The sequence below is a fragment of the Melanotaenia boesemani genome, chromosome 6 (genome assembly GCF_017639745.1).
Source record: "Melanotaenia boesemani isolate fMelBoe1 chromosome 6, fMelBoe1.pri, whole genome shotgun sequence".
In the NCBI taxonomy this organism is placed as follows: domain Eukaryota; kingdom Metazoa; phylum Chordata; class Actinopteri; order Atheriniformes; family Melanotaeniidae; genus Melanotaenia; species Melanotaenia boesemani.
Window position 1 is genome coordinate 8,878,876 of NC_055687.1, and position 25,134 is coordinate 8,904,009.

Here is a 25,134-nt window from a genome sequence, read left to right on the forward strand (position 1 = left end):
TTACAACATAACTTTGACTGATGTTCACAAACTAAAGTTTTTGCTGTCTGTATCAGTCTCCCATCACCTCAGGAAGATTAATTGGGTCACTTATTCCAACTTTGACAGTCAATAAACTGCTGCACTTATAAATTTTGCAGTGAGTTTCATCACATTCAATATATGATCATAATAGTCTATATTGCTGTGATTAGTTTTAATATGTAGCTTGTCTCGGTGGTTATCCTTTCCCTGGATTTGCTTCATTTTGAATCCGGTATTTATTCATCTCTTTAAATCTGAATGGTTTGCAATCCGTTATTAAATCTCACAAGAATCCTACATTAGATTTACATCACCAGTCTTAAGAGTGAATGGCACCACTCTTTTGCAAGGAAGGGCTTTCAGAGGCGAGCTGAAGCACAGCAGAGAGGGAGGAGGACCTACAAGTTTAATCTAAACTCACTTCACCTTCTTTTCCAGGTTACTGCTGAACAATTTCAAACTTTCCAGTTTTGCTTTGAGATAAATAAAGTATATTTCAATTAATTTCTTTAATCAAGTTAAGAATCCTTGATAGCTCTGATGATAGCTGCAGCCTGAAAGCAACATTTGACGTTTGCACCAAATTGTTCACAAACTGGGACTATCTGGTGTTATAAATCCAATGGATCTTCACTCTGCTGAACTACAAAAACCTTTTTTTTCCAACGGCATTTTGTCTTTTCAGTCAAAAACACTCTTTACAACAGTCACTTGCGGAAAGCACACAAACCTTCCAGCGCAGCTGTATTTACATTAAATACAACACATACTGACTACCTTCTATGACACTGGCCATCTTAACTATCAAAACATTCATTACTGTTGTGAAGCTGTTGACATTACATTGCCTCTGCAAATACATCTAACAAGGAGACATAAAATGTTTGATTAGTTTGCACGGCAGCCAAAGTTGCAATTGTTTTTGGAGTGAAAAAGACTTTTTTTTTAACTGAGTGAAATGACCGAGTATTATGAAAGTGTTAGTGTTAGAGTTGGTAGAATTTTCTAAATTAAGACAAAATCCTATTTCATGTTCCTTTACAAGAGCAACATTCAAAGAAAACAAAATTTAATGTGCTGATCTTTTCTACATATATTATATTTCATTCAATCTTACTAACTTTGAGTCATGATGAAAATATGAATTGACAGAATCTTTCATTCTCACTTTTGCAACAAGTAGTATCTTATATTCCTTTTTCTTTCAATTCCAGCTTCAGTAATGAGGTCATATTTTTCACTGAGCTGTCCGTGTTTGTATAGTCTGATCTAACGTGTGGTTTTGGGAGTCCAAACCAACATCAACAGTATCCTCTTAGTACCTCTGTTGTTTTTCTTCATGATTCCCTTGACCCCTGTGACTCTTTCCATCACAATCAGGGAAAAGTGTGAGGAAAATGACACAGATCATAATTTTATTTTACTGTTTGGGCAGAGCTCTCCAAGTCTGCTTCAATATCGCCACCAAGTTCTGCCCACCCTGCCTGAATAATTTCATGTTACTGATGGACTGTTGCATGTGGTATAAGACGTATCTGTCTTTAGGGCTGACCACAGGCATCTGTACATTATGTTTCTCTGTCTTTGTCTAATACATCTGCATCCTGCATTTGCTTTAAACTGATTTGCGTCCACTTCCAACCAGATGCCCGATCAACTTGCTTCACAGGTAAGTTTGCACAACCTGCACTCAAACTGCATGTCTCTGCAGCTAACAGTCATAGTCCTCCTTACATAAATGCGCAGACTTTTACATCAATCTATAGAGTGCTAAGCCTTAAGTGATTGATTTGAATTATGGGTAAAATTATGACAATAGAAAAGAATGCTCAGGACAGTTTTTGTAACCACAATTTTATTATAAAAATTGATTTTCGAGCTTCTTTACTGTTGCTGCTTAAATATTTTAGGTTCACTATGAGAAGCCAAATACATTTGAAGGGTGTCCATGTTTTCATGTCCTTCACTATTAAGTCCGGCTGCTGGATAAAAAGAAAATTGTAGGACTGGAAAGCATCTTGATTCTGCTTTGCTCTGATGAGGAGAACAAGCCAGCAAGTGAAAGCCAGAAACATCAACACGGAAAAGTAATCCATGAGTCACTGCTGATGATTAACAACTACAACAGCTCCCTACAAATTGTCTCTTGTAATCTTTTGATGGAAAATGTTGCTTGCTGTGCAAAATGTGGTAGCTGAATGCAGGAGAAACCGAGATGAAGTGGTTTATCTTTAGATGGAAATGGTAAAAGGAGGACGGGGTAGAGAGAGCAAGAGAAGAAGGGAGCAACACCTGGAGTTTGACAGTTACATTACTGCAATTTATCATCCAACAGGAAACAATAGGGAGGTTGTCAGTGTGAAGCAACACACTCACTCAGGAACCACTGTGGGAAGACTGCTGCTTGGATCACCCTTTTATATCTTCATTTTTTAGAGATTTAAGCTTGTCCTACTTTGAGAAAGTGCAACAAGTTAAATAAGAAAGTTCACTGCTCTGTGACTTTTTGTGATATTAATAAATAAACTCTGAGTAAATGTGCTCAGGGTTAAATTTCATTTTTGTGTTTTTGCCACATGTTTTACAGAGATTTGCCAAGTGTACAAACAACATCTGGATATGATAAATTCTCTTTGACGCATGTTTATTTTTATTGCCCATCAAATGAAAAAATTTCTGTGCAGATTGTCCAAAACTCCACGACATTGTACAAACACCAAATAGTTATAAAGCAAATATAGAGATGAGTTACAGAATATCCGTGGGTGTATAATAAATGGTCGAGTTAACCAAAGAAAGTTCTAAATGTAGCATGTTATTAGCTGATATATGTAGATAGACTAAGAATATAATACAAAAGCTATATTAAACAACACCAGTATTCCAAAAATAATGATTTTCCACTTTAAAAATTGCACTGTTTCTTTTCTCACATTGAGCTTCATGGTCCAGTAAAGTGTTAAGGCTTAACAGTGCCGGTCTTTCCTGTGGCCGATGTGAATGGTGGATTTTTTTCTGTTTAAGAAAATAGATTTAATTTTTACTGTGATTTTAATGGTTTAGTTGCTCATTTCATTCTGTGCTCTGATATTAGTCAACAATAATTGTGTTAAAACTTCTACTTGAGAAAATAACCACGGGATCAGATTCTGTTTTTGTTAGTTTGTTTAAAATAAAAGAAGAACTATGAAGATGCATCTGCACCTGTCTTTATAAACTTGACTGTAAATTATTTAATGTCAGAAAAACTCTGTATAATAATAATGAAATGAGCCACCTAAACTCATTTACATATTTTTCCCATTTTAACTAAAACCAACAGGTTTCATTAATATTAGTCAACTGAATGCATGTCAACTTCTAGAAGCAAAACTTCTCAAGACTCAGCATGATTAGTAATCTAACGTATCATGCACATGATATCTGTTAAATATTCTTTACTTAGCATCGTTACTTTGGTTGCATCAGTTCATTTGCAGCATTAATTGTAAAATTTATTACTAAAGATTTAACAAATTTTTTTATTCGAAGGGGCACCAGTGATGAAGTCCACCGAGGTTCATCATGTGGCACTGGACTTTAGATCTCTTCATTAAACCGTCTTTACCTTTATTTGTTAATGTTTGTACACGTATATTTTGACGCAAAGTGAGTGTGGCAGGTCGTCTGTCTGTGCATCAGTCCTGTGATTGGCTGATTGGCTGGAGATTGGTCAGTATGTCACACAACAGGAAACTCCAACCAAAGCAACTCAATGGAAGGACAAGCATAAATTTTCATTATATTATTATGTATATTAGCTATTGTGATGTTTTTACATCTACTTTTTTCCAGTTTCATAGAATGCATATAACATACAGTATATATTCATTACAACACTCAACCAAAGCCTACAGTTTATGACATGAGTGTAAATTAACCCCAGTCCAAATATATGGGGAGAGTTTTCCATTTTTCTGTTACATCAACTGGTGTCTGTGAGTCCTGACTTAAACTGAAAAAAGGGGAAAAGAAAGAAAGAAATCAAGAAAAGGCAGCCGTCTCAAACATCTGAATGGAGCCAGATTCAGTGCAGCAGGAGTGCCAGAGTCAAAAGCTCCAGCAAAAAGAAAAACGTGAAGATGTGGCTCAACTTGGCTGGTTGCAAAGCAATGTAATCCAACAAATTATAAACTTACCAAAATATGCACAGGGACGCTTTGCTCGTGGATTTTTCAGAACCTAATTGAATCAGTTTAATCTAATTTACCTAACACAACAGAAAAGTTAAATACTATCATACTTTCCAAAGTTGTAAAATCCTGTACTTTAAACCACATGTGAATCTTTACCAGATAAATCAAGTATTTAGAATAAATGGATGTTACTGGTGAGTTCAGTATTGGCATTGCTATGTAAACTGACAGCCAAAGAAAAGTACAGACACAAGCAATTTTACAAACCAGGAACACATGTCATTGCAAAACTCCTTACTTATATACCTGTGATGGCTGTAGGGACATAAAAGGATTTCATAATGGAGATAAACTCTGGTTATAAGCTAGTATACTTGAAAAAAAGACCTTTGTGGTGGTTCAAGTACTTTCAAGAAACTTAAATTGGTGCAAAGTGAGAAAAAAGTTGAGATAATATGAACTCTGGTTCTAGAAATGTAAAATGACTATTTTAATTTAAGAACTTGATTGTAAAAGGAATATTGTTGTCATGTTAAAGGAAACTATTGCTGTTCTAACCCTTAAAAGATTTTAACAAAGAAAAGATGGACCCAGTATAGTAAAAGTTGGATATTATAAAGGTTTGTAGTAACCAGTATTGTAATAACGACTAATAATGTAATAATTTTGGCCATTTTAAATGTGATATAGCCAATAACTTAATAACTTGAGAATAACGTAATAAAGTTTTTAAATTAAAACATAACATTTTGCCAATAAGTTATTACATTACTGGCCTGACACATGCTGATAGCTGGGTCTGCTAAAAATTACTGAGAAAGACTAAAAGTACAAGAAACACAACAAGTCAGATTACACATACCTAAATGTTTTATACACATATTTGAGGACAAAAACAATCATTAAAAGTTCAATTTTGATGCAAACTTTCTTCCATTTTGAATTAAATTAAGAATATTTATACAAACTGGTGTTGCCACCTTCGTATTTTGTCCATATATTTTCATATTATTCTTTCTCCTCAGTCTACCTGATTGTCCAGCAAGCATCTTTTCCTGTGAAGCAGAAATTATAATAAACAGAACTTAATTTCTAAACAGTTCATTCAGAAAACTGCTTAAAACTGCCCCCTCCTCCTAAAACCAGAGTGCAGAAGAAGAATAACTGAGCGCAGCATTTTGTGTAAATACTGTAACAAAGTTCTGTGATCACACAGCACCATTTTCCCTCTTAATGAAGTGTGTCACACAAGCAGGCCATGTTTATCTTCCACCTGATTGAGCCTTTATAAGACGCTGATTACAACCAACTCATTACACAATGCTGAGTAGGAGGCAAAACACAGAAACTTTGAAGAACACACACAAAGTTAAGAGACGTATGCATGCATGAATACACACTGATGAACATTATAACTGATCAAAACACAAGCACACTGTAAGACACATTCAAATACTGTACAAAGGTTTTATGAATAAATAACCACATTTCCAGGTGGATATGTTTGCACAGATTTCCTGCCCCACTCTCACACCCACACAAACACTAACATACACATTCCAGGATTGCAGCTTTCATTGGATGTGTTTACATGCCGCCATCACTTCGTGGTCTGGCGTGAGGCATCGAAAGTGATCAGAAATGGGACCAACAAAAAGCCAGGCCAAGCCAGAGAGTAAATAAGTAATAAATCTATCCCACATCGGCGGAACGTTTCACTGTAAACACCCTCTTAAGAGCGAGCATGTTGCGGCGTCCCGTGCTGATGGGAAGATGGCAGACATTCCTGCTGCTCTCCACAAGAAAGAGCAGCGATAGAAAAAGAGCTGTGAGTTTACGGGGGTTTGGCCAGTTTCTCCAGGGGCATCTGGTGTCTTTAATCTCAACAAAACTCAATTAGTCAACGTCAACGAGATGGAGAGGAGGTTAGATGGGAATTTGTGTAGGATTTACAACGTGTGACAAAGACAGAGAAAGGAAGAGTGGGTGTTGTAGCAGAAAGTGTGTCACACTACAATGAGCTTCTCCAGGGTTTTCTTTTTATGTCTCTGTGGAAAAATAGCTCTCCTAATGACAAATACAATCCACTGCACTGTAGACTGAAGGTTTACTTTAGGTAATAATGGACATGTGTGGTTTATAATGGTCAGATCGGAAAGAAACATGTTTGTCACTTTTTGTCAGGAATCCATTCATCAGTTTAATCACAGTTTGTGAAATGCTTTAAAAATATTTGTTACAGTTTGAAAAGGAGTGTGTTGCTTTTTCCATGGTGGCAAAGCTCCAAAGAAATGCACAACTGCTGGCAATACCGCATTAACTGTTTAGATTTTCAAGATAATATAGATATAGAGGTAGAAAATGACTTTTTAAACCTGTTTTCGTAGAAAAAGGAACAGAAAACAAAATGTTAAACTGCCAGAAAGGAGCTTAACTGGGTGATGAAGGATTAAAAAACCAAACTATTGTAAAGTATTTGGTGTCCGTGAGCTTACAGGTAGTAAACTTATTTTTTTGTTAGCTTGCAGGCTGAAATGTTGGGAGAATCTGTGGCAGGATATGAGGCATTATTCATTAGCTGTGTTTCCACATTACTGCAGCTTAGATGTTGCCAGAAATAACCACTACACTTAGTTTGAGAACAAATGTACCAGGTAGTGTAGCATCGACAGCAGTAAAGACATCACACATGGCTGTAATTAAAAACAAAAGCATAGCGGTTGCTAAAACACACAAAACTTTGATGAATAAGTAGCAAACCAGCAGATATATCACAGAAAAATACAGAAGTTTTTATTTGTTATTGTTTATTCCATGTCAGTTATTGACTGTCACACAGAGAACTAGAAAAATCATTATCAGTTTAATTAGAAATTGAGCTAAATGTAAGCTAGCTTAGAACTAAACAGGTGCGGTCACCGAACAGAGCACAAGATTTATTTGAGGCACCACGTTTCTAAAGGTTTAGATGTTTTATTTGCACATTTAACCTGATTTGCCTGAACAACACACCACTGTTTAACCATGATGTAGCTAAGAGAAAAAGGACGGTTTGGTCTCATCATTTACTTTCCCAACCTCCATCTAATCTCCGGATCTACAGTTCCAGATGTGTTTCCATCCAACTGCAAAGTGAATTTGAAGTGAACCTTTGAAATGCGGCGCTATAACGAATAGTGATTAATGGCTTCAGTTACTTGAGTTGAAGCAAATAAACTACAGTGTGAAGGATCGTCAAAAAGTGGTGTCGTGGCCGGAAATGGGATGCAACAAACATAAGAAATATCTATCAAGGTAGACACAAACCACATCTGAGAAAACATGGACTTATTTTTAACTAAATGACATGCGTGTCTATGTTTGTTTATTGGAAACAGAAGCAGCTGAATGTTTATGGGATCAGTCATTTGCCACATCAGAGCTGATTCACACAAAATAAATGCAGTACCATGAGTGCAACTTCAAAATGTTAATCAAAGCCTTCTACTGAGAAAGAATAGAAATGATAAGAATGAGAAAGAAAAAAAAAATCAGACGGTGGGATGCTGTGGAATAAAAAAAGGGGAAAAAAAGAAGATGTTTATTTGTTTATATGCACATAAGAACTAGGGATGGGCATTTTAGGTGATTTGAAGTCGACTAGTCAGGCCTTTCAAAAACAATTAGTCGATAAGTTTGGACATCATCAGCAATGAAATGTACATTTTCCAAATGTTTTTTTTACATCGTTACATTTTTAACATTGCGTGGCCACAGTTACATGGTGTTTTTAATTTGGAATTAATTAATCAGAATTAAATAATTCATAATTAAAGTTTTCTCCTTTGCGTTTACGTGAAAATAGTAATTCCAAATTGAGGTTTACTTGGAAAACATTTTTGATCACCTTTACTTAATTCAGCTTTAGATCTGGGAGTTGGGAAGCGTTCTGATTGGACAGGGGGCGGACGTGATGTTACATCTACCGGAAGAAAACAAACTCCAGTTCCTGATTTTTTTGTTTAGGCTACAACAAAGAAGGCCACATAATAAGAGTAATTTCAGCTCTGATTTTGATTTTAGTTTTGAAGCAGCAGTTCGGCACCAGCATACTACTTCACTTTGGTCAGTTGAGGAGGAGAATGGAGAGAGAGTACCGTACCATCATCGCGACAGGACAAGGGAACGAGCATGTGCAGAATGACCAGTTTAAAGCAGAATGAACGTATACATGTATATACTTCGAGGAATTATTCAATTAGGATTTAAAATCAGAATAAATCAGCCACTTAATTCGGATTTAAGTTTAATTCGGAATGGCCATTTTCATTTGGAATTAGGTGTTTACAAGGTTATTTTAAAGAGGATTTAATTTTTTATTAAGAATTAAAGGGGAATTAAAACACATGTAAACATGACCAATTTTGCTAGACTTGACTCAGATTGTTGAGTCTGTTGCCATCCACTACCTTGAGTCTGCTGACAGATGCTCAGAAGGCCTGTCAGTTCTGCTATCTGATGCATTTTGAAAATGCAAAGTCAACGATAAAGTAAAAGAAAAATATCACCTAGATTAGAAGTTAAGGAAAAAGGTAAAGCCCTCTATTTAATTTTGTACATTTGTGGCTGTTTGTGCATTTTTAGCAATGCAAAATTATTATTTAGTTGCTTTTTACAAATAGGTTACACTATATTAAATTATTTTTGCTATATTCCTTGTCACTAGTGACTGTAGGGATTTAAAGATTTTATTGACATGTATTATTTTTCTCCCTTCTGCAAATCATTGTATGTTGTACTGCAAGTCCTTTTTTAATTGACTTTCTAACAGATTTCTGTTTTTAATCTAATTAACAGTGATTTGTCACTTTGTTTGTTTTAAAGAGCCTTTGGGTGCCCTTTGCTGCTGTGTGTCCTCTCCAGCAGAATCTAAGGGTCACACATGAGCATAGCGATCATTTTACTGGTCAGCATCAGGGCCATTTAATGGAGATGGAAAGAAGCTGGGATGTCTGGGGGAGTCTGAAACTGATCCTCCTCTACCTTGTAAAAGTTGCACACTTAACTGGACGCATGCAAAGAAGTGAAATTGATCGTAGCAGAGTGGGTGTGAAATATATGCACAGCTCTCGGCCACCTGGAGGTGCATGCATGTGTGCGTGCATGAAAACATGACACCAAGCAGGCTCCACACACCACTGAGAGCTGGAGGTGAAGCAAGGAGCAATAACCCCAGTAACTTCTACGGCTCAAATTAGAGGCGCGTTTTTAAGGAGGCCGCCCACGCGGCGTATCACCACGCTCACCGCTGAAGACGCCAATTATCAGCTTCGTGAGTCCGAAGTTCTCTCCAGAGACTAAACCTCAAATGTCATCAACACACAAGCAGCCACACCCCCTCTTAAGAATGGAGAATACTATCATAAAAAGCCTTGATGACATTAAACAAGGCGATTGGCTTTGACATGGGGGACATTTTAGCTCATTTGGGGTTTTTGAAAAAAGGGAACCAGTTCAGAGTTGATCCTGTGTTTTATGGCCTTCTTCCCTCTCAGCTTTAGGTTGCTGGATTTATTTCTGCGTCTGCACAGCAGGACATAAATCATCTTCGAACTCTTTCTTCTGCTCCTTCTTTCTTCTCTGGCCCCCTCTTTCTTTTCTTTCTCTCTGAAGCGAGAGATGTGGCTGTCTGCAGCTCCGAGTCCGGCTCTCTCTCCTCCGGAAGAATTAGACCCGCAGACATTACCACATTGTATTTTGCGGTGCATAGTTTTTCAAAAGGGGGAACCAGTCCTGGCTCCACCACAGTCCCAGTCCTGCGGGCCCCTCGGGCCTCTTTCCCTCACTCTCTAATTAGATTAGCCGAGTCCCCAATCTGGCAACCAAGGGCTCCAATCTGGCAATCCGGCTACCTTTGCGGCAGAGCAATATCTGGTCTTAAGAGGAGGAAATGACCTAAATGTCGGTCAGTATGGTATTCTGTTACACCCAATGGTGTGCTGACAAAACAGCTTGGATAATGAAGACGTTAGAGAGTGAAGAGAGAGAAGGGGAAAGAAAAAGGATTTACAGCCGAGCTCTATGAAAAGTGCTGGGCCAACTAAAGGCCTGTGGTCAGGACAGCCATTTTGGGAGGAGAGCTGGCAGCTGACTGAACCATCACGGATCGGGTCAGTTCCAAAACAGCCAATTAGGTGCTCAGGGGCTGTTGCGTATCAATAAATGTCATCAGAGCATGTCGCTACTTGGAGGTGTACAGTTCATTTGTAATGAAAAGCAAAGTGGATCTTTCAGTCAGGACAAATGCACTCTGAAATATACCAGATGCTGTCTTTTGTCTCTTTTTTCTGTCTGCTCTTGTGCAAGTGTTTCCGCATCTTCAATTGTCTGAGCAGAGGGCAGTAAAACATCACAGCAGTGCTGGAAAGGAAGTCGTCACGCCAACCGATGACGCCAAATTCAAAGTCAAGCGTATAAGCAAATTGGGAGTCTAAGAGTCTAACATGAGGCATTATATCTGTCAGTATGAATAGTAAAGTCGCTGCCAAAAAAAGTGATTAAGAAACAAAGAAAACACAAAGTAAGTCTGTGCATATAAAGGTAAATAAACAGTTAAAACTGAATGAGGATGATCAAACGGTGCAGAGCTTCCTGCAACGAAACACATGTGCAGACAGGACTAATGCAGCCGTGCACTAAATTCCACAGCCAGCCATCTAGATGGGACGTGACAGTATAAAACAGAGGAGAACGTCTGGAGATTTCACTGACAGGAAGTGAGCGCTGTGAATGATTTGGCCTCATAAATCATTTTTCGGGGGAGCGATGCAGGGAGCTTCCAAAACCCGCAAGCTTTTTCATGCACAACTGATGAGTTGATCCCTGGAAGGGTGCTGCTGAGAGCAGAGTGAGCATCCCAAGCTCCCACGCTATGACACAAATCAAGATGTTATGGCAGGTCTTGATGACTAATTTGCTGTTGTTGTGTTTGAGGTTTTGTGGAGAAAATAGTTACAATCCTTCACCGTGGGTCCAGAGGGAGCTAAGGCTCAAAACTCAGGGCTGGTGAAGGGGGTGGGTGGGGAGGGGGTCCTGAGTCAGAGAGACATGTTCATGGGAATGATCAAGAGGGAATTTGTCTCTATGGTGTACTTAGTCTGTGAATGTGTTTGTGTGAGACAGGCAGTGCAGCTGAGGTTGAGTGTTTTTAATGTAAGTTTTAAAGATTACTTTGGTTGTGATATCCACTCATACAGAAAATCCCTTTTTAGCCCTAATGCCTTTGAAAGATACTCTTCTGTTCAAGTGTCTTCATTTATTTCTGCTTTTAAAGCCTAAACAGTAATACCTGCATCCCAAAATACCTCAACGTTTAAAGGTGCAGCATGTAACAAAGTCAAGTAGCAGAAAAATGTAATATATAGTTAAAAAACTGTATTTTATTGGTATCTGGTCCCTTTACTAAAATATCTGTTGCATTTTTAATTGTCCTAGAATTATGTATTTTTATCTACTTTTTATCTACTTACCATGGGTCCACACACATGACAGCTACCATATTTGTGCCACCATTTTTACTACAGTGTCTCTGAATGGACAAACTCTGTGTAAAGAGAGAACCCTCTGAGGTTTAAAACTGCAAATCAACTTTGTTTGATAGGAGCTACATAATTGTTTGGGATAAGAAACACATTAAAATGACCAAATACACAAAGTTGAGGTAGTTACCTGTAGTGCAGTCATGGCTGCATCTGAGGCGCTGGATCCACTCACAAATGCAAACATGTTTATACAGAAAAGAATTACTGCTGACGTCTGTTCATAACTGCTTGGCATTTAAAGTAATTTCTATTCCCATATTTACCACTAGATGTCAGTAATTCTTACATACTGTACCTTTAATGTCTCTAAAACAAAAGAGAAGGCAAAGCAATGCAAGGACAGAACTATCTCTAGAGCTTAGGTACAGAGTACACAGATAGACTGATTGGAAATGAATGAATTAGCAGTAAATACACTAATAAAAAAGTGGATGAAAGATTATTATGGCCAGAAGTATTAACAATAACAATATTATCATAACAGCAAAAGTAAATATGTTGCCATCAGACTAATTTCTTCTTCTTTTTTAAGTTGTTTTTTTTTGTGTTTTGGCAACACAGATTACTCTCATAATAAAGTTCGGATTTTATAAATTGCTTTATTACCATATGTGTGATATCAACATGATACTGATATATCATTCTTACAATATCACGTACTGATATATCATGTTTGGAAAATCATAGAAAAGCAGAGTAGGTGGGAGCATCAAAACACTGAAGCTACAACCCCTAACCCCCTGATTGTGTGAAGAACGTAGGAGTAGTCACGCTTATCATTAACAAACAGCAGTCAAAGGGATCTAAGTTTGAAGAAGCAGGAAGGTTTAATGATAGTCACACATTACACATTAAAACTTATTAGTTATTTTAGTAGCATACTTACCACTATGAATACATCTCCATGTTCATCAACAGGTTTTCTGAATTCAGTAAAGAAATGTTCCAGTGGAGGACACAGCATTCACTATGTTAAGCTAATGATCACTGCTGTAAATACTGTATACCATTGCAGATTTAAATATGGGCAACCTGACAGTAACTAAGGTGGAAATACTGCCGATTATTACTCAGCTGCATGAACGAGGATCAGTCTGGTCAGTATGCGACATCCTCACAGCAGCATGTGTTCCCATGTCTGTTTCTGTGGGAGTGATCCATTATGGATGGATGTCCTGTCTCGCCCGCTGGATGTGGGCTTGACTGAACGCCATCAGAGGAGTTGAGAAGCAGGAGATGGATGCGGTGAGGAGACGTCGAACCCTGCTGGCTTTTCATCGTCTGAATCATGAACAGAGCTGCAACATGGCTGTCAGCATGATGGAGATCACGTCGAGAAGAGGGGTGAGCTTGCAGCACCAACAGGTCAAAAACGCACAGCTGCTTCCCACTAAGGCTGATCCCCCTCAGTTTCAGCTCCATTCACTGAACTTTATTGGCACCAAAGTAAAAAAGAAATATTTTGTAATTTAAGATTGGACATCTTTTTGTACTAAATCTCATTTTACTCTTCTATCAGCAAGTAGTTCAGTAGCAGAACGATTTAGCATCTGTTTTCCTCTCTTTCACTCTTCCCCTTTTCCATTTTCTTTTCTTCTGGTATTTCTTATCCAGTGTTTTTCCTTATGTTATCTCTCTTTCATTTGTTCCTGGATTCTTTCCCTCACCTAAATCTTTCATGTCCTCTTCCTTCCTTCCATTTTTTCTTGTTTCACACTTCCATCTTTCCATCAATACCTTTTTTCTTTCCTCTCAGTTTCCTTTGTTTGCTCATTTCAAACTGTTTTTCCTGACTTATTTCCTTCTGTCCTCATCACCTTCCCTTCTTTTACCCATGATTTTTTTACTGCCTCAATTCGTTGTGACCTATCTGTCACAGACTTCCCTCTTCATCCTTGTTTCAGATATTTTCTTTCTCTGCTTTTCATTCTTGTTATTGTTTCCTTTTCCTTATTTTCATCCCTAATATTTCTTGTCTTCATTCTTTGTTTCTGTTTTTTAAAAAAAAACTTTGCATCCTCCATTTTTTTTTATTTCTTAACTTTATTTTGCCTCTCCATGTATTTCTATTACTATTGGTTATTTGCTACATCCATCTTTCTTTCTTTCCTTTGTTTCTTTTTTTTCATATTTTTACTTTTTTTACTGTTGTCCCCTTTAATTTCTTCCTTCATTTTCATCCTGCTAGCTTTCTTTTTTTGCTGTCCTGCTTAATACTTTTCCTAATTCTTGTCATATTCCTCTTAATTCTAAACATAATCTTTCTCCTACCTGTCTCTCTTCCTGTCATCCTTTTCTTCATTTCGCTTCCTTTTATCCCCCTTGACTATCGGCTCTGTGCTTGTTACTCTTCTGTTAGATTACTTTCACTCCTCAGCTCTTCTTTGTCTATTTGTCATTTTTTGTTTCATCACTTCCCTCTTCTCTTTATGACATCCCTTGTTTTTCTTATTTTAATCTCTTTCTTATATCTCCTGTTTTCCTTTTGTTTTTCCTCGATTCTCTAGTAATATCCTGTAAATGAAATATTTTCATACTCTCTCTGGTGACATTTCACGTGCTTCTCTGTGTTGGACATCCCCTCTTCTCGCAGGAGAAACAAACACCAACATATCCATGTATGATGAGTCATTCACTCTTGTTCTCCACCTCTGATAGAGGCCCCATCCCACCATCCACCTCCAAACATAAATAACCAGCACTGATGTGCAATCTGGTCCACCCACCACTATAATTGAAGATAATTGTTGGACATAATTTGGACCAATTCACTCTGTTACCAAACTCTCTCCTACATCTAATCCACCCCGTTGGCTTTGTAATGTGGACAATGTTTGGAGTTCAGTTCTCAAAGATTAAACAAACATGAACATGAGCTTATTTTAGCTCAAATCAAACCTATCCAAGTTTTTAGCTTTAGGCTTATTTCATAAAATTATATATTAACACAAAATCTATTGTGTAGTTTGACTGAAGTTGCAAATTAAGGCAAATCTACATAATTATCATCAAACTCTGCAGCTTTACAGACTTTGTCAGAGTTCCAAGAAGCCAGACTTTCTCTTAAAAGTGCCATTCAACAATAGTTCTCCAGGTGTTTTAAAGGCCTTTAAGATTATTTTTGAACATTGGGGGATTTTTTAGTCATGTTTAGTCCTTCCTTGTACTTGACCATTTTCAAAAGAATGTTTTTGTTTGTTTGTTAAGCCATTTAACATCTATGTATGGATTATTCTAACAAAACTAAGGCTCCTTACTTAAGAGATGAGCCAGTGATGTGTAATGTTTCAACAATATCTAAACTCTTGTAGTTCATAAAAAAATGAAAGCTGGTTTGATGCCTTCTCTCACTGGACTGTGATCTATGTTTAAGATGTTGCAGTTTTGTGGTAAAGCTTAAAAAATTGAACATCTCCATATCGTTCACTCTCACTTCTTTTTATCTGATACTGTGACTTGCTTGCTGACATGTTGCAAAAATAAATGACACCCACCCACGTTCTGTATGTTCAGCTGTCACACGTTGCTTCATGATGATGATGATGATGCTCACCAACGCATCTTGTTACATGACAACACACTATCACACTGTTGATTTGTTATCTCACAAGAGGAGCACAGTAAAGGTTCATGTTAGGATGGTGGAGGATGACGTTCGGTAGCTGCCTGTCATACAAAAGACCAATAAATCAAAATGCTTTTTCTATGTTGGTGGCCTCGGTGGCTACGTGGACGGTGGAGGCTGCAGCAGTGATGGATGAGAACTAGACAGAGTATGAGGAAAGGTCGGGACACATTTTTGCTAGTAATGAGATAATGGAGGAGGTGAAGAAGCTTTCAATCCTTTTGAGCATGTGTAGAATTAATAGAGATCTTAGCGATGTCCCGAAAACTGGGAGAGATTACCTACGATGAACCTGTGAGGCTTGTCAGGAATCACCACAATCCAAAGCCGATTCCATGACAAATGCTTACTCAACAACTGCTCACAAGACAAAAACTCACAACACTAATAGAAAAAGAGACAAGAGGAAATGGAAATGGAAAATCTTACATGGACTGGCCAAGGAGCAAGAGGTTTAGGCAGGGTGACATTAGCTGAGTTTACATGGAGCACTTTTGATCGGATTGAACGTCCAATCAGAGTAAAAATGCATCAACACCACAGCTGATCTGATCAGCCTCAATTGCAATGAATCTGATCGATGGTTTAAATCTTTCCCCGAGCTGATGAAAGGTAAAAAATAACCTTGTTTACACTCATTCTGATAGTTTCTGTGGTGGATGTTCTTTCTGTGCATGCCTGAACCATGTCAGGGTTTGATAAGGTGATGAGTTTTAGGAAAGACGTGAAAAATGGAGGCAGCAATAAAGAACTGGACTGAGGCATACACAATGTTTTTACTGGAAACTCTGAAAGGATTATTGAGCTTCTCAACAGTTGAAAGGTTTGTTTTCATTGTCTTCTTCTGAATTAGTACGTATTGCACATGCTAAAAGCGTTATAATCATAGTAAATCCACGATCATGTAAACAGACATTACTTCATCTAGCATCCGTGTAAACATCTGGAATCTCTGATCCGATCTGGATAGAAGAATTAATTTTCCATATAAATGTAGCTATTGATCGTGCTCAGTCCAATATGGAAAAGTCTCCAATATGTAAATGGAGTCAAAAGAAAAGATCCAGAAAAAACTTTAAACAATTAACTCTATCATTATCCCTTTGAAGAAAACAAAGACAATACTTAGTTTTAAATTTAAATAAGAACAGAAAAAGATCTTGGAGTATAGGACAAATATCGGCTGTCTCTTATAGATGACAATTATTGTGGTTTGCAGCAAAATGTCTCACAAACATCCAAATCTGGTGCGTTTGCACAATGTTTGTCAATACGGAGGACAACTAGATTGCTCAGATGATATAATTAAAAAGAATATAGTGGCAATCAGAATAAGAGTTTCTCAGTGTTAAGCTATTAAAGGATTCACCTAATTTCTAGTGTTATTATAATTACTGATAAAATTAATTGGTTAAGCTTTACGTATCTGACCTTATAACACATGTAGTTTTTACTGAAAACATGTTATTTTGTTGTGGAACATCTGATGTCTTTGCATTGGAATTTGTACAGAAAATAAAAACTTACCATGTGGTCCATCCCTCACACTGACATCTTTTCCCTCATCTTCACTTCTTCATGTGTTACCTTCAGTGGCCTTCTTCAGCTCTGACCATCCTGGTCTCTCTTCTTCTTTTCATTCTCTTTTTCCTGCTCATTCCTCACCCCCACCAACCCCCACCCTTCCCCAAAAACTGGAATTGTCTCCACTTTTAATAAACCTGTAACAATATAAAACCAGGAATTATTCAGCACATGCACAGAAGTCGCCCGCAGTTTCCTTTAGACAACCAATGCTTATTGAAGGCTATTAGTTATTTTGCTAGTCTGACAGTAAGGATGTGACATGACTGATCAGCCTCATTGCTGGCAAGGCTCTAGGCCCCTACTTTGCTGTTTTATGACAGATTTCTGCTCCATCTGCAAATGATATGGGAGTGGTGCACATACAAAGTCTTCTAAGGAAATAAATGGCTTTAACATTTTAACTGGGCATCACAAAATTACACATTTTGTGTCAGTGAAAATATAGCAGTTACATTTAACCACCGAAAACATTAACTTCTTTACAGTTCAATTTAAATAAACAAATAAATAAAATAGAACTAAATATTAAATAAATTAATAGCAATAAATTAAAAATAAACATTTAAACAATGGGCAAGAAAAAGGCTAGATCCCCATCATCCATTTTCTTACAATCAGCTCATTTAAAACCTTAGCATGAATTTAAACTTAGAAAAAACATAAATATCTATGTAAATTAGTAAAAAAAAAAAAAAAAAACATATATATTGAAGATATTTAGATTTTTTTTTAAAAAGTCTAGAAAGATTTTAGTTAGATCTAGTAGACAAGACCCATCATGCAACAGAAGTGCTGTTAGAGATCCGCTGGAATTTCTAGTACATTTTACAGCTAATATTTCTTGCCTCTTAACGCCAGGTTGCTAACAGTACAGTTGTGGTTCAGCACGGCACCACCATGGGCCCCGGGGCCGGTCCAGCTTTGCATGTGATGGGGAGTTTGGCGAGTCTGCAGAACAGAACTTCAGCTTTAGGATTGACTGAATGTCCACTTCCAGCTGGTTGTTTCAGGCGTAGCTGTCAGCGAGAGCTCCTATATCCTGCTGAGTCTCATTTTTAAGGCCAGCCTCAGCTGTGTGTGGAGCACTGACAGCTCGGAGGGGGAGAAATGTGGAATTCATTTGGACCCCAAGAGCAGCAGCTCGCAGCTCAGAGGGATGGAGAAAATATGTAGGAGTGGGTGCGGGGGCCGGAGAAGACAGCACAATAAAAAAGTACAATAGAACGAAATCTGCCAATTTCTGCTGTTATAAAGTAATCCTACACCAACAGGAAAGACTGACTGAAAGTTGTTCCCCCACAATGCTGATTCCTGTCATCAGGTTTTTAATGTTGTATTTTATACCCATTTACTTTCCAAGCTCAACACGATAAACAGTCATAGGTCTCGCCTTTAAGTGATGTGCTAGATAATCTTTACTGATATTAAAGAATGATGAGGGCATATTAGGAGAGAGCTCTCTGAGTTCGACTTGGTGGACATCACAAAGTTTCGAAACCTGACAGAGGGAATAATTTGGGATTGAGGACCCTAAGAAGATACTGGAGTGTTCATCTTATGAACAAGTAAAACAGTTTGATTTTGAAATTAAAATTATTACAGACAGTGCAGATTTAATAGATATTGTATACCTGTTTTATTATACAAAAATCTAAAATTTGAGTTTGTAATATGAAGAATATTATTGCTGTACTCGGATTACAAAGTGTAAATGCCCTGTCAAGGAGTTTGCTATTTGTTTAATGCATTGTGTGTCATGTAGCATAAAACACCATTAAAACATGGTTTTAAATAAAAAAAAAAGTTAAAAGCTTTATTTTCACCAGAGGCTAGGCATGATATTTAACAAAAGAAGATGAGATCATTTAAACATGTTCACAATAGAGCTTGTTTACCTCATCCTCCACCTTCTTCACCAGGTCGACGAAAAGACACACACACACACATACATATATGTATGTTTGTTGTAAATCCATAGAGGAATTTTAAATTTCCACTAGATGGCACTGCTACTCATTGATGCTCTCCTCCAAGTGCAGGTGCTCCAATTGACAACATGCTGGTTTTAAACTTATAGAAAGCATGAAATCAAAGGCCAAAAGCAGCTTCAGTATCATTTTACCTCTGGCAGCACTAACAGATGCTGAGCCCAACTGATGTCCAACAGTGTTTCATTCTCCAGGATAGAAGACCTTGTAGGTTTGCAGTGACTGAACAAGACTGAACATCTTCCCTCCTGTATTCATGGCTGCATTATTGCACCTGACATCCCACCTCAGTGATCTTCCTGACCCGTCTAAACTCTATATTCTTAGTCTGCTCTTTTGACTCCCTCCTTCTATTTGTTTTCTGGTCTCCAGGAAGAATTTTTCCGTGGTTTCTTTTTGTGTGCCCTGCATTGGACAGAGCAGACAGAGTTGGCACTTTTGATTCATAATTTGAGGATCTTTCAGTTGGGATGGACCTAGATTTAGGTTCCAGGTGTCGTATGATGTGCTTGGATGGGAAAGCAAAGGATGGTAATAGTAAGGGTGTAATCAGAGCAGTGGCTGGCTGGGGTGATGGTGTGGCCTGGCAGACCTGCAGACAGTCACACCGTAAGATCTGGCTTTGGTCTCGCTCTCTGTAACATTAGAGAAAGTGCTGTCTAAACAGAATCAGCCAAGGTCTGTGACTCTGGTTGGTATTAAGTTAACTGGGCTCAGACAGAACACATTAAACCAGCTATGACAACGAGGACAGGAGAATCTTGCAGTTCCTACAACCACATCATCATTTCCTCAGTTACAGACTGAGGAAATTATAAGTAATTTTTCCTCTAAGTTATGAAAAAAAATTGTGGAAGGATGGTTTTTTAAGCCATTTTTTTAGATGTTTGATGGAAATGTAAGACAAAGACCAAATTTTTCATGATGCTTTTTTTTCCACATTTTCCTCTTAAATAAAAACAGACCTTTTCTATCTGCATGGAAAAACATTTACAGTGGATTTAAGCATAGACCAACACCAACACATTCTTATTTAAAGAACAATGCATTTGGTTTTACATTACCAGTAGCTATTCAGGTAAATAATTCCTTATTAATCCATTTATTTGACATGAAATATACTCACTGATCAGAAAGAAACAAGTGAAACGAGCTAGTAAGTCTACAAAGCTTCATTTTTATCTTGTCAAATGCAAAAAAGAGACCTAAATTTTGATTTATGTGACTTGTCTTTCAGAATTCATGATGGACATATTAATGCAGTAACATCTAACAAGTAAGAAATGTAACAAGATAATTCAAAGCATTAGAAATCCTGATGATTGAAGTTTTTACACCGAAAAAGTGCTTGAGACAAAAGGAAAACTAAATCCATTACAGTCCTCTAAGGCAGGGCTACTCAATTCGGTCCTACGAGGGCCGCAATCCAGCAGGTTTTCCATGTATCCCTGCACCAACACACCTGAGTCAAATTAGGTGGATCTAATAGCCAATCAGGTTCTACACAATAACTCATTAATTTGACTCAGGTGTGTTCGTACAGGGATACATGGAAAACCTGCTGGTTTGCGGCCCTCGTAGGACCGAATTGAGTAGCTCTGCTCTAAGGAGTAACCAGCTATGGTGTTAAACATGAACCGCTCAGTCCTCTAGATGTCACCATACACAATGAAATTCACTCTGTTCTCAGCATCAGCAGCCTTTTCCTTCCCTTCCAGTCTGAACTTCTCGTTGGTTTCAGTGAATAAATCACTGTAACCTGAAAACGCTGCTTTCATTGAGTCATCATCTGCCCCCCAACTTAGTTTCATCCTGCTGTAAGATGTTCCTGAAAAACTGGAATGATGAAGATAATAATGATGATTGATGAATAATCAAGATGTTTAAATTTAATAAACTATCTGATCCAACCTGAAGATTCTTGACAGGAATGAATAGTTTCAATAATATTTTGCCTCAATTTATCTTTTACACACGTATTACAACTTAAAAGTCACAATGGATCTAAAAAATAATGAAATATTTAATTACTTAATCATATTGGATAAATGTGCAAAGGATACCTGTACATTTCCACATCTACGTAGTAATTCTTACCACCTGAACTGACTCACCTCATAATACAAACTGATGTAAGATGTGTTGAGTAGGAAATTATATAACAAGTTATCCTTCTGTCTTGTAAATACTTTATATTTTTTGTCCCCTAGCTGTATGTGTGACACTCTGCTCCATATATTTGCCACTGAAAAAGATGTTAATAATGTCAAATATTATAAAAAAAAAGAAAATCAAAAACTTGAGTAACAGTTTTGATAATCATATAGCCGCTGACGTTCACAGGTGAGTTTATGGTTAACAATATTTACTGTTTTGCTAATGAAATCCAGTGTTTTACAGATAATGTGCAAAGGAAAATATAAAGTGAAGGTCATCATTCAGTATTTTTCACACAACTTACATTTTCCACGAAACTCCACCGAAGCAATGAGAAGGAGTCTACTTATGAATTCGTCTTTATTTAAAAAAATGGCGCGATTAGCAACTGGATTTTACAAACTTACCGAAAAGTAAGAGGAAAAAAAATAAGTTACGGCAAACTCAAGAGACTTTTTTTTTTTTTTCTGCGTTTTATGTTCATGTTGGTATTAACTGTATCTCTATTCAGTTTCTTTAGGTGTGTCTGTGGTCTACATCTGTCCCCCTCAGCATCAAGTCAACATGACAGCACACACACCTGAGATTATGTCCATGTTAATGGAGGAAGTATGTATAACGTAGTGCTTGTTGTACATTATGTTTAATTACATTTATTACTTTTACATATTATATGTTTCCACTTTCCATTTAATAAATGTGAATAATCTTATTTTAATGTCATGAAGACGCAGTTACTATTAGTGACGATGAGGTTTTGTTGGATATTTTACTGGTTTAATGGATTAATTGCAAGTGCACACATAGAGGTTTGTTGCAGTCAGAAACAGCATCAAGCATGTTGCTGCTTTACTGTTTTGGCTGCTTTTGTAAAGTAAGTATTGATTTGATTTATTGGTGATTTATTAAATAAACTCCAATTTCCATTCATTTTATGACTGAAATTTTTAGTATCGCAAAAGTATTGTGAGGTAACAGCAAAAAAAAAACTACCTACTGTGCCCTGGATTTGCATATTATTGCATTCTCAGAAAAAAAAGTACCAATTTGTACCTTTAGGGGAACAATAGCTTGTCACTCAGGTGGTACCCTCAAGGGTACCGCTGATGTTCCTCTAAGAGAGGGTACATATTTGCACCCTTCTAGTTTGTACCTTATTAAGACCAGTTTTGTACCTCTGGTGGCAAGCTTGTACCCTAAGTCTACAGTACAAAAATGTTAACAAGGGAACCCAACTGACTCTTACAGGGAACAGTATGCATATAATAATAATAATAATAATAATAATAATAATAATAATAATAATAATATTAATAATAATTCAAAAATTCAAATAAATTTTTTTTGAATTTTTTAATATTATTGAATCTTTTTCAACATTTTATATTTCATTGCATTTTAAACACAGTCAAACTGTGACATATGAAATATCATCCAGTGAGTGTCATTTGCCTGGAAGTTCCAGCAAAGTCCACACTTCATCAACTCTGACTGTAAGTCAAAAAGTGGTCATTCTATACAGAAACCAGCATTTTACCACAAAGAATCCACATGATGTCTATGTCTAAGATGCGCTTGATGTTCCAGAAAAGTGGGACTGCTTCTGAATGCAGTACATCTATGACAAATACAGTCATATGCAAAAGTTTGGGCACCCCTGATTATTTACAAGATTATTCTTAATAAAACATTGGTTGTTTGGATCATCAATTGCAGTTAAATATATCATATAGCAGACAAACACAGTGATATTTGAGAAGTGAAATGAAGTTTATCGGATTTACAGAAAATGTGCAATAATTACTTAAATGAAAATACGCAGGTGCATAAATTTGGGCACCCTTGTTGTTATGTTGATTTGAATACCTTTAGCAATAATTATTGGCGCACAAAATTTGTTTTGTAAGCTCATTGACCCTTGACCTACATACACAGGTGAAGCCAATCATCAGAAGGGGTATTTAAGGTGGCCAATTTCAAGTTTTTCTCCTCTTTGCATCCTCTCTGAAGAGTGACAACATGGGAACCTCAAAACAGCTGTCAGACGACCTGAAAACAAAAATTGTTCAACATCATGATTTAGGTGAAGGATACAAAAAGCTTGCTAAGAGATTCCAGGTGTCAATTTCCACTGTGAGGAACATAGTGAGAAAATGGAAGACCACAGACACAGTTCAAGCAAAGGCCCGGAGTGGCAGGCCCAGAAAAATCTCAGATAGGCAGAGGCGAAGGATGGTGAGAACAATCAAACTCAATCCACAGACCAGCTCCAAAGACCTACAACATGACCTGGCTGCAGATGGTGTCACTGTGCATCGTTCGACCATTCAACGCACTTTGCACAAGGAGATGCTGTATGGGAGAGTAATGAGGAAGAAGCCTTTTCTGCGCACATGCCACAAAAAGAGTCGCTTAAGGTATGCTCAAGCACATTTGGACAAGCCAGCTTCATTTTGGAATAAGGTGCTGTGGACTGATGAAACAAAAATGGAGTTGTTTGGACATAACAAGGGGCGGTATGCATGGCGAGAAAAGAACACAGCATTCCAAGACAAACACTTACTGCCCACAGTAAAATTTGGTGGCGGTACCATCATGCTGTGGGGCTGTGTGGCCAGTTCAGGTACTGGCAATCTTGTTAAAGTTGAAGGTCGGATGGATTCTACCCAGTATCAGCAGATTCTTACAAACAATGTTCAAGAATCAGTCACAAAGTTGAAGCTGCGCCGGGGCTGGATACTTCAACAAGACAATGACCCTAAACACTGCTCAAAATCTACAAAGGCATTCATGCAGAGGAACAAGTACAATGTTCTCGAATGGCCATCTCAGTCCCCAGACCTGAATATTATTGAAAATCTGTGGTGTGATTTAAAGCAGGCTGTCCATGCTCGGAAGCCATCAAATCTGACTGAACTGGAGATGTTTTGCAAAGAAGAATGGTCCAAAATACCTTCAACCAGAATCCAGGCACTTATTGGAGGTTATAGGAAGCGATTGGAGGCTGTCATTTCTGCAAAAGGAGGATCTACTAAATATTGATGACATGTTTCTGTTGGGGTGCCCAAATTTATGCACCTGCCATTATTTGTTTAATTAATTATTGCACACTTTCTGTAAATCCAATAAACTTCATTTCACTTCTCCAATATCGCTGTGTTTGTCTGCTATATGATATATTTAACTGAAATTGATGATCCAAACAACCAGTGATTTATAAAGAAGAATCTTGAAAATGATCAGGGGTGCCCAAACTTTTGCATATGACTGTATATGAGACTGTGTACTTAACATTGTTTACCGTTACTTCAGACACACTTAGGATAGTTTTCTTCCTCATAGACCATCTTATCGCTTTCATTTCATCACAGTTATCATCAGGACTTTTTCTTTGTGGTTTTAGTACACATCGCCTAAATGACTCATATTTAATAAATGTAGACTGGCAATCGTCAGGTTCACACGTAATATTAAAGTTGCTTTGATTGATTGGTGATTTCACCACCATCAATAACATGTCTTGTTATCTAAGCTACAGAGATGTTTACTTGCACAAAAGTCAAACCCAGATATTAGCATCTTACAGGCCTCACTATGTTTTATTGAGTTTCTTACAAGAATCTGAATGAGAGCGTCTGTTGCCTCGGGCAGACCTCCATCAACAGCTGGAATTCCAGTACAATGCAGAGAACGGTGAGATGCAGGAAACTGGAGAAGCCCTGGAAGTGTGAGAGGTGTTCTTGCAAAGCAGCAAGGCCTCTGTAACGATCTTAGGAATCTCTGACATCAACACTTTTAAAGACTGTTTGATGTGTGAGGTTTTTTATTTTTTCTTCTCACCACTCTGATAAAAAATACACGTGTAAGGAAACAGCAGCATTTACATGTTTGAAGACATACAATTGTAAAGCTTAATAATAATTATTTTAAAATATATATTGATTACTTTAATCTAATTGTCTAGTTTGGAGGTAATTTATATGCTTCGCTTCTCCTTT

The 25,134-nt window shown here is 37.4% G+C and overlaps 1 protein-coding gene across 1 annotated transcript in view; it reads right to left on the bottom strand.

Moving 5' to 3' along the window:
• Positions 1-20,624: 20,624 nt before the first annotated feature.
• The window catches only part of crppa (CDP-L-ribitol pyrophosphorylase A), a 62,786-nt gene continuing 58,276 nt past the window's right edge, over positions 20,625-25,134 (bottom strand). Inside the window, exon 11 of the mRNA XM_041987051.1 lies at positions 20,625-20,815. The gene's annotated coding sequence lies outside the window, so the exon portion shown is untranslated. The remainder of the gene's footprint in view (positions 20,816-25,134) is intronic.